Here is a 16,603-nt window from a genome sequence, read left to right on the forward strand (position 1 = left end):
CTACTTTCTTTCTGTTTTTCTGGTGATGCAGTACTGACAGCAGGTCAGTAACTGAAGAAAATAATGTGGGACATGTTGTATTTCTCCCTCTTTTTTTATCTGTCATTCCATCCATCACTCTCTCTTTCTTGTCTAACATGTCACTGACTGAAGACCCCTTCTGTCCTCAGTGTGGCATCTGATCTGCATGTTAATTACATCTCTCGCCTTAATTTAATATCTGGCTTGGAAGAATGTGGAACACACACCCCAGAGGTACAGCATATGCCCTCCAGCTCTCGCTCTCTCACACACAGGCACAAATGTACATATGTCTGTACATGCACAGACATATGCAAAGCCTGATGATTTTTTTTTCTCCTGAATCCTTTGTGCTTGCTGAGATCGCTGCTTTGCTAAGGTTTTGTGTGGGTGATGGAGGTAGGAGGCAAAGCCTAGTATAGTCTGGATATTAAGCTCAGTGTTAAAAAAAGGGACCCAGGCACAATGTCCACAGGGGTGGCTGAAGTCTTTTCCAACCCGTCCACTCTGACTGTGTCTCCCTATGGTGAAGTCTAAAAGAGCTGCCACTTGTCGTCAGCTTGATGGAGGTGAAGTAGGAGGTGGGGGGGAATCTGTGGCGTTTGTCGTTTGGTAGAACTGAGGGAGTTCAAAAAGGAGGTGAAGATTTATTTTTTTTAAGATGCCGAAGGGAAGGAAAGCGTGCATGCATTTGTAGTGGTAGGCAGCTCTTTGACCAGACGCCACTCTCCACCATACATATGCATACAGGCAGGCACTTTACGATGTAGACCAGAAGTGAATTGAGAGTTCACAAGGTGTGTGACTCCATCATAGCTCTAATAATTACAGCAAATATTATTACAACCTTACCGGCATACTCACACATGTTCACACACACACACAGACATACACACACTCGATCCCTTTCTCAGCCATGCAACAAGGCTGTGTCTCTTGTGGCTGATAGATTGTAATGAATGAACAGCAGTCAGATCCTTCAAAAGCCTCTCAAAAGCTTAAGCCCCTTTATTAAATTAAGCTAACGATGCCTAAGGCCAGGTCTGCTGCTGAGAGAGCAAGTGAGAGAGGGAGGCGGAGAGAGCAAGAGAGAGAAAGCAAAATGGGGAGCCAGAGAGAGGAGAAACAGGAGAAGTAATGCATAGGAGAGTAAAGGCTGTAGAGAAAATGAAGAAGTGGAGGAGGAGGAGGCGATGTTAGGAGCGAGTATGTGAACTGGCAAGTAGTCAAATCAATGAGGGATGGTAGGAATGGGGGATGTTTAGTATCAAAGGAGGAAGGTGCAGGAGGTTAAGAAGAAAGGCTGGTGAAAGAGGAAAGGAGGAGGAGAACAGAAATGCCCTGCAGACTCCCATAGTTACACGGCAGTACACCTACAGCTGAGAGAGATGTAGCAATTAAGAAAAGGCAAATGTGTGTTCGTTGAAAAGTATTCGTGTACACCCAACACTGTGGATGAAAACATAAACGTTTAACCACTTGGTGGAGGTTTTACATGGCGCAGGCGTTTTGAAGTTGTTTTCACACTCTTTTGGACACAAGTTAATTACACTGTGTGCTAAATACTGCAGCTTTGTATTAATATGCAGTGGGTCGGAAAGAGGCACAAAAAAAGCTACATTTCCAACTCGTGTATATGTAAAATCACATAGTTTCCTAAACTGCGCATCAAAATGAGGCTCTGCATGCTTCTAATACGTTGGCCTGTGACTAAAGGAATTAAGAAACGTTTTTTTCTTTTCTCAAATGTATTAGATTATCCTTTTGTTCTCTCACTGATTAATGCAGTCACACTGATGCTTGTTATAGAACAAAACATATTTATGAATATTTCAAATACTGTGATGCCAGAGATTATCTTCTAATAATGACTCATTAATTTTCAACAATGACTAATCACAATAAATTACTAAAGTCTAATAGCTAATATGTGATTAGTGATTGAAAAAAAGACCATAAAAAATACTAACTGACTGAACATTTTGAGTCAGCAAATAGATTTTAATGCCCAAATGTCTATTTGACGAATTAAACAGAAAAGGAGATCCTTATAGTGTCTGCAGAGCTGAGCTGAACAGACAGGAGGTACATCAAAGGCTGAAGTCTCCGTGCGGCATTGTTGTCTACCTGCTCTCTCACTCTCTCTTACAGGTCAAGTAGAGGCGAATGATACACTATCACATGGATGAAAGACGTGACATGTGGTGCACAAATGCGCTCACTCATAGAGGAGGGTTATGCTGCCTGACAGAGCACGCCATGCGTGTTGGGTAGTGCTTTTTTTCTGCTGTGCTTTACCGTTTAATAGTACGCACAAATGAGCTATACGGAATTAAGCTTACATTTGATCCAGTGCATCCCTAAATTAGCAGTGTACACCACAAAGTACAAAAGGCCCTCAGACCTCTCCCCTCCCCAGCCATCACCTGCTTAATCCTCAGTTTCATCCTTGGCATCACGAGAACACCCTGTCTTTACTGTTTACAAGTTTGGCTTTGATTTTACAGCCTGTGCAGTCGCTGGTATCTAATCCACAGTAAAACCATTGATAAGCCAGACGGGGGTAAAGGCTTCTTTTTTTTTTTTTAGCAAAGGCTTCTGTGTGCTTTTTGTGGTCGGCTGTCCCCTTGTGGACATTTGCTGGAATTACTTTCATTTTTAAATTACCTACTTTGAAGATTCAAGATTCAAAGTGTTTATTGTCATGTGTCACAAGAGAAAAGGCATTTCTCTGTGCAATGAAATTCTTTCTTTGCGGTCCACCCACAGATGCCGATTAATATATACAATAGAAATGGAATATATAAATACAAATAAATAAATGAAGACAGAAAATGAGACAAAATATGGAGATTTGAAACAGAGATGTGTGCAAAAGAGTACTGTACCCTGTGTTGTCACGCTGTAGTGGTAATTAGCAAAACAAAAGAGCAATGATATCTGTTTTTATTGGATTATGTGATTAAATTAAGTGATCTATTTTGTATCAGTGTATTTCGTAAGATACTATTCAAGGTACTAATACTAAGATTAGATATTAGTATACATACGCATGCGTACATACGAAACAGAAATTTAAATCACAGGATAACTTAGTGCGAATTTAATTTTAACTGATCAGGAAGTAGTCTAACCCTCCTGGTGAAGCCTTTAACGTGCATTCTTGTCCCTCTGGGATGACTATGCGAGGTCAGCCCTGTTGACTGGGGGCGTGACGGGGAGGGAGCAGGTGCTTCTACCCCCCGCCCCCCTCCGCCTTGCCAGTCTTTCTGTGTGCCTGTGGTCCGGCCCCCGCCGGGGCGGAAGCTCCACCTCTCGGCTCCCGGCAGCCGGCCGCCTCTCTCCTCCTCTCTCCGGCGCTCTGCTCTGCTGTGCTCCGTCGCTGTGGCCTCGCTAGGCGTCGGAGCTTCCTGCGTGACAACAAAAGTGCACGGTCTCTGTTCTCGACGGAGGATGGATCAACGCTTTCACCGCTAACGGAAGGAGATTTTTTTTAAACCTTTTTTAAACCAATTTATAAACACTGGAATAGCCCATACTTGTTTGCGGTGAGTGATTTTTTTTTGTGAATCTGTTTTCAAACCTGGAGGTTGTTTGTGTATACGAGCGAACATACGGCGAGGGTTTGTTGAGGAAGTCGTTACTATATCGAGGAAACGGGTGCTAGTTATTTCATTTTATTTTTCGAAGGTCGGTGCCGAGCCCTTATGTATGTATGTATGTGTGTGTGTGTGTGTGTGTGTGTGTGTAGCCCTCGCTGGTGTGCGCGCGCGTGCTTTTGTGTGTGCGTGCTAATGTGTGAAAAAGAGACAAGAGAGAGTGAGTGCAACAGAAAGAGAAAGAAAATGAGCCGCTCCGGTGCGCTCACGCGGCCATCTAGCCCTTAATATCGCTCAGTATTTATATATCGTTACTCACTTGTTATTAAGGACTTTAATATAATCGTGTTTTAAAATGCAGATTACCCGAAGGTCTAAAGAAAAGCGGCCGACCCCCCACCCCCTCAAATGAACTTCTTGTAACGTTGTTACCGGTTCACTGTTGTTATTAGCCCATTAAAGCATAGCTCGGGGTTTCTGCGTTAAGCCATTTACGCTCACTTTAGACCCTTTTGACACGGACTCTTTAGCCTGTTTAAAACTGTATTGATGGATTTACTTTGTTGTTAATCCGCAGTCTTCAGTTCGTTTGGCTCCTTCGCAGTTGTCTTTTCTGTGTTGCTTCTCGGGGCATTTCCTCTAAATGTGACTGCTAACGCATCTTGACCATTTGGTGCTGTCGGGTTGGAGGATCTCTCCCTGTACGTGTTTGTACGCGTGCGCGTGGCAGGTGGACCGTCTTGAACCACATCCCACGCGCTCCTTCACTTTCTTTCTTTCTTTCTTTCTTCTGTGGGGAACACACTGAAACAGACGCACACACCGCTCGTTAGTCTCGTCACACAACCTGGGTTTAAAACACGGCCAGCAAACACAGCGGTGAAGCAACAGGCTTTACTGCACGCACCGTGCGGCGGGTTGAGTTTATCTGTAGCCAGAAGGAGCCTTGTTGTGTGTTTTAGCTGCTGCTGATAAGCTTTGCCATAACTGCAAGAGCAGGGAATCTGACCTCCTGCTTTCTTTTTAACAGCTGCTGACTGGTGGTGGAGATAGGTCATTCATTGCTACATGGCTATCCCTCTGTCATGACTTTGTTCTGACATTTTTGGCATAACTCCGAGATGTTTAATCCATTACTTATTGTAACTGACATGGGAAACAGTCCGGCTTCTCAGAATAGAGCCAGAAATGGCTTACAGTAGGGTAAAGGGCAAAAAAATACAGTGTAGGACAATTAAAAGTAAATGAGGGGGGGGGCACATCAGTTGGCACTAGAATAGAACAGGAAATGGTGTCATCCCAGGTATTTTGGTTATCACAGACACTATATGTATAGAGTTAGTTTCACTCCTATCAAAAGAAATCATGTAAATGTATCTTACGGTTGTCATTCACTGTGTATTTAGTCAAGATATTGATCCAGATTAAGCCATATGCTAGATATGTGGTTGCAGGCCAGGTGCTTTTAGGAGTTCTCCTCAAGTGCGGTTAACGTGAGCCTACAACTGCCATCTTTTACCTCTGATGATAGCCGGTGTCACCACTTCACTAATTTGTGTTTCATACAGGAAATCCTCCGCATGAACACATGCTCAACCTGCCATTTAACCAGTCCAAATTAGACTGCTTTCACAGATTCAGCTCTCACTCCCTCTGATGTTATGCCTTTCAGCACAATATGTCTTTTAATTAACTGTTCGTAATCACCAAATGTTTATTAGATGTAAAAAATTGAGGATACAGACAGATTATTAAGTTTTAATTCAATTCAAAAACAGTAACTTTGGCTACATTTAAATTTACATTTAAACTTAAATGGAATAATGTTGGAACCAGTGACACAAACTGCTACTTTCATTTCCTGATGGGTATTATCAGACACATAAATGAAGCCAAAACCATCTAGCTAGGTCACTTTGTGCCATTTTATTTTTATTTCACGGGTACTCCTTTCCCATCGTGCCATATTTGCTTTGCGACAACTCCAGTATATGTTTTCATGCTAACATGTTCATTCGGATAGAGATTTTTTTTCATTTTAAAATGAAACTCATTCATGTGGATGTAGATTGAGAGCAGAATGGATGATGTCCTGTGTTTTCTCCATCTTATAAAACCTGTCATTCAGCTGGAGAAGCAGTTTCTAATCTTGCTTTTAATTTATTTAGGGATCTCTGTTATTACAATGGGACTGCAAATTGTGTGCTCTTAAAATAAAGCCTGAAGTAGTGATGTCACAGAATTGTTAGGGGTTTTATTTTCATGTCTGTTTTTCCCCACTACAGCACATTAATATATATATAAACAGAACAGTGATCATGTCACAAGGCTGCTGGGTTAGGATCAGTCATTGCTAATAGAGAGGGCAGGGTTAGGGTTATCTAAATTTAACCAGGTTGTAATTAATAATCCAACATTATTGATAAAAACTACATAGACATGCAGGACACAGATGCACAGTTTTGGTATTTTAGTATTCATGTATAATTTGCTGACTGCACTTCTGAAAACTGGAAAAGCATTTTCAGCTCCTTTTTGCGTAACAAACTAGATGGAGGTGGGGCGGTGCAGTTTGCTTGGTTCATACTTAAGGTGGATAAAAACCTGGCTGCTGCATGAATGTACCTGTTGTTTTTACCACAACTATGCAATTGTGATGGCTCTTTTGTTTGGTGGACTTAAGATAATAACTTTGCACCTATGAAACACTCTGCTGGTTGTGATAGTAGTTGAGTTTTCTGCATTAATAGCATTCAGTTTTTGCCTGTCTGCCTGATCTCGTCTACAGTCTTTTTTTCTTTTTTCTTTTTTTTTGATCATCAGCCATCAAGGAGTATTAAATCACCTACTTATGTTTAACTGTAATGCAACTTCTCTATGTGATGCAATTTGTTTCCTCATCAGGAGAACCTCTACTGTGCCTGGCCTAGTTTAAGCGAACAAGCACCTGCTGATAATGATTATTTTCTGCTTGTTTTAAATGAAGCATTACCTTTCGGAGTGATTAACAGAAACCTTTTGATTGCCCAGTAATGTTTTGAGACACTAAAAAGTGTTCTTTGTTTGTCTACCACAGTTTGTGAAAATTAAGTCTTAGCAAGATATTATATATACTAAGAGGAACAAATATAGTGTTGTTGGCAGAAGTGAGTTAGCTGACTTTGGTTGGATTTATCCTCTCTTGTCACAGACTTACATGTCTCTGATGGTTCAGCACATGATAAGAGTAGGAGATTACTTATGCAAATCTTGCTCTGAGGAACAGAATTTTTTTCAGTTGTAATCTGCCATTTAAAAGTTCTTGAAGCTTTATGCTGCGAGAGCACTTATACGAGGTTGGCATGTTTTCAGGTGTCGTTGTGCTGTTTGTCATGCTGTGGTAGCCTGCAGTGCTGTGAGTGTCTGGGGGCTAGACAGCAGCTGTGTTGAGCAGAGTGTTGGTGACAGTTTGTCTGTGGCAACAGCACCTGGCTCTGTTTAGAGAGTGATTAGGACAGTCCCAAGCAGCTTCCTGTACTGTTTACACAAGGAGCCTGGAGTTAAAGGTGACCCACTTTGCATTTTCTTATCAACAGCCCACATTGATAGCTTTGAATAGCACAGACTGTAGAAAGGCCTTTGCATGGGTTTACATAGTTCTCTATTACAGAGAATGGGATGTGTTTTACTGGGTGAGGCTTGGCTTTTACTAGCATCACAACAATGTCCTTAGGTGGTATGAAATTGTGGGTGCATTTACCGCTCTCTTTGTGTGACAGGGCTGGATTCGTCTGTGGTCCGGCTCTGTGATGGAAGAGAATACAAGTGTAGGGACGTTTAGGAAATTGAGGGCTTTTTTCTGTTTTGTCTACATACCCTCTGCCATGTTTCCTTTCCTTCTCTGTCTTTCCCTCTCTGTGTTTTTGCCCTTCTGTATCCCTAGCTAGAACTCTCATGGGGCATGTCTTAGATTTTGTAGGTTTAACCTTGGATTTCATGGCTTTTCCCTTTGGGACGAATTGAGTTTGTGTGTTTGATTGTCTTTCTAAGAATCTCCTATTGAGTGTTTAAAAAAACCGTAGTAAATGTAAGCTGTAAATGTGATGACCAGTGAAGACAGCTGAACAAACAGGTCATAAAGTATTTATCTGAAGAGAAGACAGATGGGACGTTGGGTGAAGGACCAAGCAGACAGTTCCACAGGTAGAAAGAAGTAGTAAAGTATTGAGCCAGAGAGCCAACAGCTTCCTGTGTCTGATGTCCTCCTTTTTTTTTCTCAGGCCTGCAACATTTTCCTCCTCATTTCCAGTAATAAAGCCACTTATTACTTTACGTGTGTGTGTTTGTTTACTCTGTGTATGAGAGCAAGCTAAACCTGCTCTGTAGAATGTGTAGAGATGCATTTCTTGTCACCCAGCACTGCTGTTAAACATTGCTTAGTTTTATCAGTATGATATGTGTGTGTTGGTTAGTGCATGCTTTTAAAAACATTAAGGCGTTGTCATACAGCCTGGCACACTCACATGCCTTGTGACACACCACATTATTTTGAGGCTAGATGGTTAATTTTACATAAAAACGAAGGACTTCAGTAACAGTAGCATAATTCTCCAGTAATAGATCAGGAAGGCTGTACGAAGTGTCAAAGCTACCCGATATAAGTGCATTTAAATATGTAAAGTTGTTACACTGATGGCAAGTAGACGTGAATATGAGAGTTTTAATGAGAGTCTTGGCCTCAATTTGTAGACTCAAGTCCTTGTAATGAGGGTTACTTGCATAGGATCGCTTCGCATTGCTGAAAAAATATTCCAAGTAGATCTGAGATTTCAGAGGTAAAAACTAGTAGGACGTATATTGTACCTGTGTTTACATGATCAGAATAATTTGTTAAACGTGGAAATTAGTGTCGGGGCATTGTTGTCTCGTATCGTACATTCATCTGTAAGTGTGGATTTTTATCACTCTCACACAAGTTAACCTTTTACCATTTTTCACCTAAAAGATGTTCACCTCAAGTTAAACTATAGTTTGTGTTTGGCCTTTTTTCAGCTTTATTTGAGAGGCACAGTGAAGAAAGGACAGGAAAGCGGGGGCAGAGATAGAAGGGGGAAGACATGTGGTAAAGGGTCAGACTAGAACCCGGGCCTGCCACTCTCAGCCGTTCGGCCTGTGGTTGTCTGCGCACGCACTGAGCTAAACCAGCACCTGAAACTATAGTTTGTGTTTAAAAGATGGCCACAATGTTACACATTGGGTTGGGAAGTCCCATTTTGAAGCCTCAACTTGAACACTTCATTTATTTATTTGTTTGTTTTCAAAGCTGGGTGTAATGAGTGAGTAGATCTCAGAAAAAGAGGACACAGCATGCTCATACGATGGCCATTTATCAACCTCTGTGTAGCCATATCCTAAATCAGGAGTAGGCAACCTTTCTGATGATGAGTGCCATCTAAAATTTCCTCAGAAGTCAGTCTGCCATATGATTGTATTAGCAATAAATTTAATAACGCTCTATATTAACAGTTGCATACTATATAGAACCACTTTATAGAATTATATTTGTTTGCAGATGTTGGCAGCGAATAGCTATCAGCTATTTTCAACAAAAAAAATAAAAAGACACTTTTTATCCATAACAAGAACTCCATAATAGCAAATGAACTGTACAACAGAAAGTGCAAATGCTATTTATGGTCTCCTCACAACAATGATAAGAAAAATAAACTGAGCCAATATGGCATGTTTGTTAATACACTCTGATCTCTGGTCTCTGAGCGTCCAGCATTCAGATGGCCTGAGGACACTCATGTGAGAGAAAGTCTGCTCACACAGATATGTAGAACCAAATACTGTCAATTAGGCCTCTGCATTGTTTTGAAGACAGTTAAACTTGTCAGGTAGTGATGTCCAGCAGGTGAAAATGCAAGCTCCATGAACACGCACAGCTATGGATTCCAGCTGCTTCGATGTTGCATTAACTGGCATTAACTCAGCCAGTTAATGCGAGACAAGTCTAGCTGCTCATTAAAACTTCTGGTTTGAACAGAAAATAAAACATTGGTCCATACACCTGAAAGTCCCAAAAACACATTGTGAATTCTGTCTCGAATCTACGGATGTATCCGTGTATTTCTTCCTTCCCTTATAACTTCCCTTCAACTCATTCATGTCACCTAAAAGGTAAACCTGTTTCTCCATCACCTGTTCAGCTCTGATGATTCAGTAAGGACATCTCCTGGTTTCATCTTCATGTTTCCCTCTCACCTGATAACCAAACCGACATCATGACCAGCAGCTTTAACAGCTGTGGCTCCAGCAAACATCAGCTGATACTGGAAATTAATATTAAGTAAATTCTAACAACAGCTGATCAAGCTTAAACATGCTCCTGTTGTTTAACACGACATCCGGCGGTTTCCTCTTTCTGGTGCAAAGTGGGCGATAAACAAACAAGAGAGAAAAGCCGATCAGCTGATCATTGATCAGTTTCATGATTGAAGCAGCAACAGGAGAGGGAGGGGAGAGAATGAGAGAAGAAGAGGCAGCTGTGCAGCGTAACGACAGAATAAATCCAGCTTTGTGTGTTTTTGTTTTTTTTTTCATTCTAGCTGAAGTACGGGACAAACTGTGTTCCTTATCAGCTCAATACGAAACGCGTAATATTTTCTCTGAATGCGGGACGATTCGTCTTTTTACGGGATGGTTGGCAACTCTACTAACTAACCTTATGAATAAAATAAAGTTCACTATCAGTAAAATCATAGCACCCACCCAGGTGTATAAACTCCATCATGCTGGCTAGTACACAGTACGAGTTATTGTAACTGACTGTAAAAAGTCAGCACAACAAAAATAAACTCCACCTAAACTTGGTTTATATCTGACCCAGATAGACTGCAGGTCATAACTTCTTACCTGAATTTCAGTTCACCTGACACTCGGACCGGCGGCCGCCTCGGGTCCCTGCTCCTCCTGCCTTCCCTTTCCCTCATCCACCTGCTGGCCTCCACCACTTGCTAATGTCACTGAATCTGTGGAAGCTCCGCCATAACCACCACCAAACAACTGAGTTATTTTTTACGCACCGGCCAGCATCTGGCCAATCGACCACATTTCATTATTTATACCGTTACTAAAAATAAAAAATCATCGGCCCATAAAAACGGAAAATCACCATCGGCCCACTGAGCAAATGCCCGCCCGGTATGCCCGATAGCCAGTCCAGCTATAGTCGTGCAGTTAACCCTTCGCGTGCCAGCCGTGGCACGCGTGCCTAGGGTTGCCGACCCCTGTCCTAAACCTTCTCTGCCTTCTATATTTTTCTGTATGGGACCATAACTCACACAGTGAACATTGTGCTGTTTTAATTAAGATTTGGAAGTAGAAATTGGAACTATAAACTCATTAGGAAAGTCTTTAACTAGGTCATAAATCAATCTAGAAGTATGGACTTTCTATACAGTCTGTATTGTCTGTTTGCAACCAAAGGAGTATTTCTTGTGCTGGGCATTAAACGAATGCAGGTTTAAAGCATTTCTCCAGTGGCTTCACTTTATTGACTTAATCTTTTATACATATTCTCTGACCGTACCATATTTTACTTCTCGTAACTGGAAACACTTTTATTCACTTTGGCTTGATTGGAGCTTAAATCGTTGTTTCCCCCAGTTTAGTGTCACATTTTTCAGGGTTTCTTTTTCGAACATGAGGACTGTGCGGGCAGTTTTTATAGATGCAAGGTGAGTCACACTGCTCTCCATTGTGGTCGAGTCCCATGTTTCGAGAGCCATTCCCTGAACTGCATTGGAGACATACTGCTTTGGTAGCCATCGTGATTTCATTTAGACAACAGGGCGCAGTGTTCATCTGTGGAGTAATTTCCAGCCACTTTGTCACAGTCTCAACTTTGTATTCTGAAGCTTCAGTTTGGATTTGATTGCCTGAGGCGTACGATTAAAAAAAACATTTTCACTCACACAAGCCGCTCTTGCTACATTGAGCAGACCAAACCACCTCTTTAGATTATATGCGTATGTTTGTGTAGCTCGTGTTTGCTGCTGTCGTTGTCATACCCCAGAGCCTGATAAGCACGGGCCAAATAAACACAACACAGGCAACGTGAGAGCAGTAGATAAGCGAATCATATACACACTCAATACTGACCATACTTGACTATTGCCCTCACCAAGTAGAGCCTCTTTCATTAACCCTTTTTTTTTTTTTTTTTTGGTGTGTGTACCTCAGCACAATTCTGTCCATCTTGTGCTTTCTCCAGTCACACTAAAAACAGCTTTGTGCTAAGGGCTACTCTTCAACAAAGCCCTTTTCTTCTGCTATCACATCATCATCTCATCTTGCCTCTATCCGTGTCTGCTTCCACCTCTCTTCAACATGACTCTTTGCCTCTCTTGTTCAGGGACGTGCAGAGAGGTTTAAAGGGGCGGGTGCTCAAAGTTAAAAAGGGGCACATTGAACCATGCTGAATAACAACAACACACATTCATCAAGAATCTAATATGGGAAGGGCAGGGCTGTGTTGATCTGAGACTGTAGACATTAAAAAGTCCACAGGAGAGATGGTAGCTGATTAAACAAGTGTCATGAGATAATAACAAAATGCAAAGATTGGTGACAGCGCTTGGAACCATAAGGCAACGAAAAACTGTGACATAAACTCGGCTCTGCCTGTGAATCACTCTTTGCTTCTCTTCTTCCTTCCTTCCCATCATTTCATATATCACTCTCCACTTGCTGTCTATCTGAGAACAAGGCACAACTTGCTATTGCAATAAACTATAATCTAATTATCCACACCTAACAACTCTTGCACTTAATCTATAATAAAATGATGACAGAAAAATGTTATAGCACTGCCTTTAGTAGCCTCATACAGCTCCTACTGTTTCCTCCTCATGTCCTTACCAGCCATGTCTGCACAATGTTATATCATGAGTAATAATTTAAAAAAATCTATATACATAAAACACACACATGCACGCACAGTGACATTTTAGACCTTCTTCAGAATACTGTATATACTATGGGCATCCTTACATTATTATTTATTACTAGAGCTACAATAATAAAGCAATGAGGAGGGGGAAGTAATAAATATGAAATAATGTATTTATGATGATTCCATTTGTTTCACTATCCACTCTGTGCAGGGCAAAGCTTATTACATTTTTAAACTGTAGAGATACAATCTTTTGTCTTATTTAAAATATAAATCTAATATAATCTGCTTCTTAATGTATGTTCTTTAAAATACAGCGTGTGTTTTTTAATATATTATAATTATTATTATGTGGACATGCATATTAGATCGTTTTTTAGTGAAATATAAGCCCTCCAGAAAGGCAGGAAATGCCCAGAAACTTACTTTAAAACTAAATATGTTCCCTAAAACGGTGACAGAGCTACAGACCCATGACAGCCTTACACAGGTAGCCAGCAGCTGTGACCAGCACTACTTGTGCAGTTAATAAAAGGACAGGTAATGTTTGTCGCGCTGTTGCACACACAGCACGCTCGTTTGTTTCAGTTCGTCAGTTGCAACAAGACAACTTACCAACGTGTACGTAATAAGCTAATACTCCTGTGTGCTACACACTACAGTGTGCGCTGTACACCTACTTACTGGGTTTGTCGCATCAGTCTGTGTCTCTGAGTTAACTTGTGTTTCTCCTACAGCTCCGGACCGCAAAAAATGCGCGTGCTCTTTGTGAGCTCGTTCCCGGCTCGTAACCAGCGCGTTCTGCCGTCGAGGGCGATCATTGGTTAAATGTCATCATGTGACTGATGCAAGCCAGATCCTTTTATTTAGCAAAACTATGATTAATAGTTAAATATTATTGTTGATGGGCACAGACAGGACTCCGCACGTACACACATAAAAAAAATAATAAATAAATAAAAAAAATTTAAAAGTTGCCTCAACAAAAGGGCACTTTGGGCACTCATCAGGAAAGGGGCGGGTGCTCAAGCCCCTCTAGCCCCCCCCCTCTGCACGTCCCTGCTCTTGTTTCCTCCATTTCTGTCTTTTCCTCTGTTTCTGCAATATCTGCCATATCAGCTGACTGTCATATTGTATGTGTCTGTTTGTTAGCATGCCTCATTGTGTATGAGTACAAGGTCAGATATGTGCCTGAAGAAGTGAAGCAATTTTGCGGCCAAGTGTTTTAATAAGCTCATGGACAGAGCTGCATGCCTGTGTTGGTGGAGGCCACAGTTGCCTTGTTAAACGTGCTCTCACAGAGAATCTAGTTGCCAGCTAGGCTTGTTTTAGCTGGCTGATATTTGCATAACTAAAAGCGTATGCATTTTGGGAACTGTTCTTTCTGTATTTTTGTTTATATCTCGGTTTCACATCTTCCATACGCGTTGTCTCTTATCTCAGTATCACATCAACCTTGTGCGTTTCTCGTTGCATTGCAACCGATTGACATAATTTCTAATAATTAGTAATTTAGTGAGCGGATAACATAAACACACAGGGGGGGTACATCGCTGCATGGTTTTCCCAGTCTATTCAATCTCATGGATGTATGCATTATGGCAATCAACTGTTTTGTCGTTCTTTTAGGATGGCAAGTGAATCTCTTAAATGTTGAGTAAGCCATTGAGAAAGATCATGCCGATGTACTCAACACCTGCACAAGCACGCTGCACACTTCATTGCCTCTTAATACATTCTGCACCACAAAATCTGTGGATCGTTGCAAGCCAATCCAGTTTTTTGTTACATTTGCACAGTACCATGGCAAGTACAGGCACCTGTGTTGTATGTACACACAGAACACAAACGGATGTTTACATTTAACAGAAAGTTTAATATACTTGAATGGTTTAATTCTATGACTAATAATGATTTCTTCTCATGCACACTATAAAAAAAATCATAAACAATGTAAACAATAAAATATAATGCAATTTATAAAGATTTATAAAGGCCAAAGGTAAAAGTTTGATCATTTAAAAAAAATTAAAGAAAAAAGATAAGAAAGGATAAAGAAACTAATTTGAGAAACTGGAACCTGACAAAGTGTTGCATGACTAAATTGAGTGATCTGTTGTCAAAATATCTGTCGTCAGCTGTTTTTCTTTTGGTTGAATAACCAAGTAACAACTGACTAAATGTTTGTAAGGTTGTGTAACTGTTCTAGCTTTAATCTTACAGATCCTTAGATTTCCCCTGTGCTAACTAGATAAGTCATGAACATTTGCACTTTTGAACCACTTCTTATTCTTTTTGCATTCTTTGTGGATCTAATCTTAAATCACACAGTTCGCTGGTCTAGCTAATAAACAAGCAATGCTCAAATTCATTGTAATATTACTGAGAAATTTTTATTTGAAGTTTTAAGCACTGCAAGAGCCATTGTGATTAATCTGGACTGACCCTCGAACGTTGTGAAATATTAAAATCACTTTTTAAATGAATGACTGTTCTGCAAATGGTGTACTTGTCAAGTACTTGAGAGTATCAAGGACACCACAAGTCTCAGCTCTGTGGCAAAGCCTTGTTTTTGTGGCTACTCACAAAGATTTGGCCATGGTGACAGTGGTTTGCCTTCTTCGTGCTCGCCTAGAGAAGAGAGGTTCACTCGTCAAACCGTGCAGCATCCACACATTTGGACACGCACACGCATGCACGACCGGGAACACACACCAATTATACCAATTACAAGATTACAACAGGCTAACTCTCAGCAACAGCTATGGAAAGTCAAGTGGGTGCTGTGTGCATGTCTGTCGCTGTGTGTGTCTTCTTGTGTGTGTGCGGCGGTGCCGCTTGGGAGTCAGGGCCCATGCAGAGCACTTGCAGTGCTAATTAGGCAACCACAACCCAGAAGAGTACATCACAGAGAGAATAGAAAAGGGAGAGCGGATGAAGTGAGGAGTGTATGTAGGGAATCCAGCAAAAAAAACCAAAACTGTGCTCATCTCCTGAGGAGGCTTGTGGAGGGAGAAAAAGAGAGGAGGAGGGAGCAAGCTGAATGATGATAACAACCAAAATATGTTACATGCAATGATGTCCCCAAGCACTGAGAGTATCACAGTTCAGAACAATACAATTTATTCAGCTTTGTGGGATATATAGGTTGTCTGCTTATTTGTCAGCATTGTGTGTGTCATCTGTGCCTGTGTACGTATCAGTTTATGTGGCTAAAAGTACGCTAAAGAAACACAGGTGCAGAAAAGACGATAAGCTCCATGGTAGATTTTTGTCTTTTGGTTTTTGAGTTCATGTGTGGGAGATCTGTAACGTTTGTAATGTCGCCCTCCCTTTTTCGGAGCCAATCTGTCACCCTTTTTCAGTCTCTGTAACAGGTGAGGTTGATTAAAAGAGGGAGTTGGCAGGACATGGTAATATCTGAGCTAACAGCCTCCATGCTTTCTGACGAACAGCTGGGCTGGGGCTGAAGCAGGCCCTCTCATCAGGGGAGCAGCAAGGCTGTGTCCCCCTCAGCAAGAGGCTGCAGAGGGCACAGCCATACAGACAGCAGCTTGACTCCTGGGGCATCGACCACAAAGAGCCAGAAACACAGACAGGAGGCTCTTGTGCGTGTTTGTGTGGCTGAATGTGTATCTCTGCATGTGTGTGTTCACACTCTCTAAGCAGCATTGTGAAGCGTAACCAGACTGTTCTGTCATACGCCCACGCTGGTATCTCCGAGAACACAACTACACACTCCCAAGATGACATGCGCTCACGCGCGCACACACCACCACAACCCCAGCCACCCCTACCACAGCCGCTATGTAATTAACAGACAGAGGAAATGGCACTGTTGGGGTGGGTAAGTCGGATGCAGGGAGGAGGAGAGGAGAGAAAATCATCTCAGCTCGTGCCTGCCCCGAGGACACACTGTTTCTCTGTGGCTGTGTGTGTGTTGGAGAATTGAAGAGAAGAAGGTGAAGAGAGGGAGAGAGATGCCGGCTGGTCTTTTGAAATCTCTGTGTTTTTGTTGCTGGCTGCTGGAAGGCAGGTTGGGGGT

At 41.7% G+C, this 16,603-nt stretch overlaps 1 protein-coding gene across 3 annotated transcripts in view; it reads left to right on the forward strand.

Moving 5' to 3' along the window:
* Positions 1–16,603, forward strand: part of gse1b (Gse1 coiled-coil protein b) — a 168,167-nt gene that overhangs the window by 118,928 nt on the left and 32,636 nt on the right. The window contains exon 1 of one of the 3 annotated variants that reach the window (XM_085452888.1): positions 3,303–3,569. The exons of the other annotated variants lie outside the window; for them this stretch is intronic. The gene's annotated coding sequence lies outside the window, so the exon portion shown is untranslated. Of the gene's footprint in view, positions 1–3,302; positions 3,570–16,603 lie in introns of those variants that run through there. 3 annotated transcript variants of the gene reach the window in all.

The sequence above is a fragment of the Copadichromis virginalis genome, linkage group LG1, assembly GCF_057382275.1.
Source record: "Copadichromis virginalis isolate Kocher_CV1m ecotype Utaka linkage group LG1, C_Virginalis_male_GT1.1, whole genome shotgun sequence".
NCBI classification, from domain to species: Eukaryota; Metazoa; Chordata; class Actinopteri; order Cichliformes; family Cichlidae; genus Copadichromis; species Copadichromis virginalis.